Here is a 4,255-nt window from a genome sequence, read left to right on the forward strand (position 1 = left end):
GTGTGCCACCAGATAACTCTGCAAAGAGTTTTTTAAGTCATGAAACTCACTTTCTGCGTAGCTGAACACCCACTTGTTCCAATGGTACAAGAAAAGTAAACTGAGCACCTCAAGTTCACCATTTCTCTATCATTCCTCTCCCTGCATTCCTCTGTGGTTTTGCCTTGTCCTTCCTGTGTGATCCCTGACTCTCTGGGTTCACCTCTAGAGCTTTGCCATGTTTGTTATTGGTGATGAACTTAAAACTGAAGGGAGGGGGCAGCTTTTGCCATTAAAAACCTAATTGGCCAACTCAGTGGTGCTGTCAGACAATAAAGGAATCCATGGTCAGCAGAGCCAGCAGACTAATTGCCATGGCTCAATTCCTTCTCCTTTCAAAGCTGGGAAAAGGTGGTGAGTGAGGCCAGCTTGCAAAGAGCACTGCACAGCATCCTAACTCTCCTTTAGTCTCTGAATTGGTGTGATCTTTGTTGTGTCGGGTGTTCAGGGCTCTCTAATTGCTGCTGTTGGTTCCTGGTAACGAAGGAGTGAGCCAGCACTGGACAAATCCCCAGTGTAACACTCCAGCAATCTCACTGCACAGAGTCTGAAGTGGACTCTGTCAAGGTTTCTGAGAGGTGTTGGTGCTGCTGTTTTACGAGATGGGTGCACTGGAGACATTCAAATACTTATGGCTCAGGTGACTTACTATCCATTACGGTTTACTGTGGTCCACTAAAAATAAAGAACAAGACATTACTGCCACTTGTCAAAAGACAAAACCTTCAAGCAGAAAAAAACCCAGACTTATTTGACTGGATATGTTAGCTGGTGTTGCTTTATGATTACTGCAGGGTAAGGTGTTATCATTCACACTGTGCCTTCACACAGTCTGGCTGAGAAGTGACAGTAAAGTCCCTCTTGAAATCCAGCTCTGGATCAGAATGGGGAGGGGGGGGCAGTACCTCCAGAGCCTGGTGTGGTGCAGGACCCTCTAGAGACCTGACTAAGTGTGACCCAAGGTGCTGGTCAAACTGCCAGTATATTGGCCTTTCTTCTTTCCAAACAAACAGCTGCATTTAGAAGATAATACCAGTCACAAACATCAAAAGGCCATACTCGGAAAAACACCAGGACTTTAGGCTAAATGTGTTTTCTGAGGCTGAAAAACACTCGAATAGGAAGGACAAAGCTGACTTGGCCAAGGGCTGTCCATCTCCCCTGAGCTCAGCACAAAGGGATCCCACAGTTGCACACAACTCCAGGAAGGAACACACGTTCAGGTAACATCTGAAGCAGCGGAATCGCAGGAAGCGCAGCCGCTCCCACAGCACGACTGCAAATGGCCTTCCTGTATCTCAGACTGTCCCCTAGGACTTACAGTGTTAGTCCCCAGATCATAATCAAATCACCTCGAGGATTACAGGACATAAAACCATTTCTGCACACATACTGCGATATGATCAATGCATTCCCAACCAGAACTACTACTGTGTTCTGCGAGTCCCAATCTTTGAGTGGTATTTTTAGCAAACTTACCTTTAGCAGCCACTTAGAAACTATTCCTTCACATCACCATCGCCTCTTCACGGTCAGGTCAAATGACACCCTCAATTTAACTGCTTTTGCATGAAGTTGTAAGCACAGAGACCAGCAGACATCAGCAAAATGCTGATTTTTACTACAAAACTAACCATTCATTCTACCCCAAAACTCACGCACACGTGCCTATTGACTCCGCTTGGTGCCTGCAGCTGATTCCCTCAAATCCCATCCTGCCTAAGGACAACACCCAGCTGCTTTGGTCCTTGCCAACAGGACAGAAAAGCCATGTTGACATCTGAGTTTTGTCCTACCCATTGCATTCCTTTTCCCAGGGATGTTAACCCCAGCACCACCACCTTCCCGTGCAGCAGGATGTGCAACTGCCATCTGTTTTGCTGGCACTTCTTCAAAAAATATTTAAATATTGGTGGAACTTACAATAGTGCAAATGAAACATGACAAAACTGTAACACAACATAATGTCCCCCTGGAGTAAATTCATGATGTTTGAAATGGGAAGAATCTCTGTCCAAGTGCTCACAGTCCCATCTCCCACCAGTTTGCCGAACTCCCTCCCACCCACTTGTGTCAGAGCACACCTGTTCCCAAAATGTGCACATAGGAGCTGCTTTCCACAAACCTTTTCCATTTTCAGCTGGATTAAACCATTTCTGTGCTGGTGCCAGGGAATGATCACGGAAACAGTAAGGAGCCGCACAGCTTAAATACACCCAGCACAAGGAACCAGCAGTAACATCCTGACCAGAATTTATCCTATTTACCTGTTTCTTTTTCACTTCTCTTTAATAAACTGGATATTGAACAGCAGAAACAGCTCTAGTTACAGCAATCCCTGATTACTTATGCTTAAAGTTTACCTTTCAAATCCCTTCTGAATTTGGAAATTAATTTGGCTTTTCTGTATTACATCTCTTACATTTTCAAATGTTATCTCACCTTCACCAGGACTGTGTTCAACACCTCATCTATGTGATCTGTTCGTTCATTTATCTTTTAAGGGCTTGTTTCTTCAAGCTCTCATTACTGGGAGCCGCTTCTGTCCTTTCAGACCCCAAAAGTGCAAAGTGCAATCAGCTGCTTCCAAAGCTCTGCCCTCCCTTAGCAGCAATGACAGTAAGAAAGAGGAAACTGAAGCTGGAGGCTCCAGACTCAGATGGGTTGATTTGGGCTGCACCTTCCAGCACCTCTTCCCACCACTTTGAACGACCCTCAACCATCCCCTGAAGCAGATGGAGCAGCGTCAGCCCCTGTGCTGAGCACACAGTCCTGCAGGCAGAGCACCACCTCTGTGGCATCTGCCTGTATTCCCACAGCTAAAGCAAACTCTGAGACATATCTTAGGAATGTAAGAGCCTTCACTGATCTGCACAATTTTCAACAAATGCTCTGTGCATGGCACTTGACATATTTATTGGGTGCTCTGAGATCATGGGGAGTTTTGACAATAATCGTATTAGACCCAACCATTTTGTCTATATTGCACCCGATAACGGCATTTATGTTATGAACACAGTCATTGCAAAAAGAGAGTGACGTTGTCAACCCCTGCTCTAAACAGCTGTTTTGCTCAGTTGTTTCATGAAATAACTGAAAATTGTAGGTAGGCATTACATGGAATGCCTAACCCCCGAATATTTAGGATTATTATATGAAAAGGACAGGAAAACTATTTGCTACATTACATTCCTTTATGAAACTTCACAGTCTTTAAGAGATTTCGTCTTGAAACCACACTGGCAAAACCTGTCACTTTTCTGAACTCATCCTCACTGTTACAATTGAGCCTATTTTCTGCAGTGACTGAAAGTTTGAGTCATTTAGCACAAAAATGCTCCCACAACAGGATTCTAAAAGTAATACCACTCATTCCACAATTTCTGTGCTGTATTTTGTTCAACAACCATGCAGAACCATCAAGCAGAGAAAGAAAGTGCCCAGGATTTTCCTGAGTCGCAGACTGCCTCCAGCTGCCACTCCTCCCATCAGTGACTGATTTCACAACACGACCACAACACACGGAGGCTTCATTTTCAAAGTTTTGCCCCCTTTCTCTTAGTGTTATTAGATATCATTTTTCAATGTCTGCATCCTGCACAGATCATCCTTTGAATTTACAGTCTGATCCATTTCCCTCTTAATTTAGTAGGAGCTGCAGTGGACACAGACAGGTCCTGTCAAGGTACAGCTTTTCTGTAGACAGTGGGGTAACACAGGCGAGAAAACAGTGCCACTAAATCACAAGAATAATTTCCTGTCGGTCTGAGCCTGAAAACATCTGAAACAGTCTCACACATCCCTCTTCATCATCAACACTGCTCATGCCACTGCTCACATTGAGCTGAACAACCAGATCCCTCTTCTAAATCATGCGGAGATGGGAAAACCAAGTGTGATTCAAGTGTCAGCATCGCACTGTGGGGTTCGGCCCCCACTCACAGGGTGCACTGCATGGAGAGATCCACACACCTGATCACCAAAGCCCATGGGCTTCAGAGTCTGAAGCATACAGAGAGGAAACAGGATCAGCCCCACGTGGCATCCCAATTCCCTCTTTCCTCTTAGATCCAAAAAAAGCCCCTGAGTGCTGCTTTCTCACAGCCAGGCAGGTGTTGGGTCTGATGTATCTGACTCACACTCCCTGGCACGGGAGGAACCAAGGGTCCCACTACTTCATTAGACTTTGCCTCCAAGAGACAAATCTTCCCAGGTT

This window comes from Manacus candei, unplaced genomic scaffold, assembly GCF_025592945.1.
Source record: "Manacus candei isolate 608988 ecotype Guabito, Panama unplaced genomic scaffold, ASM2559294v1 h1tg000076l, whole genome shotgun sequence".
NCBI classification, from domain to species: domain Eukaryota; kingdom Metazoa; phylum Chordata; class Aves; order Passeriformes; family Pipridae; genus Manacus; species Manacus candei.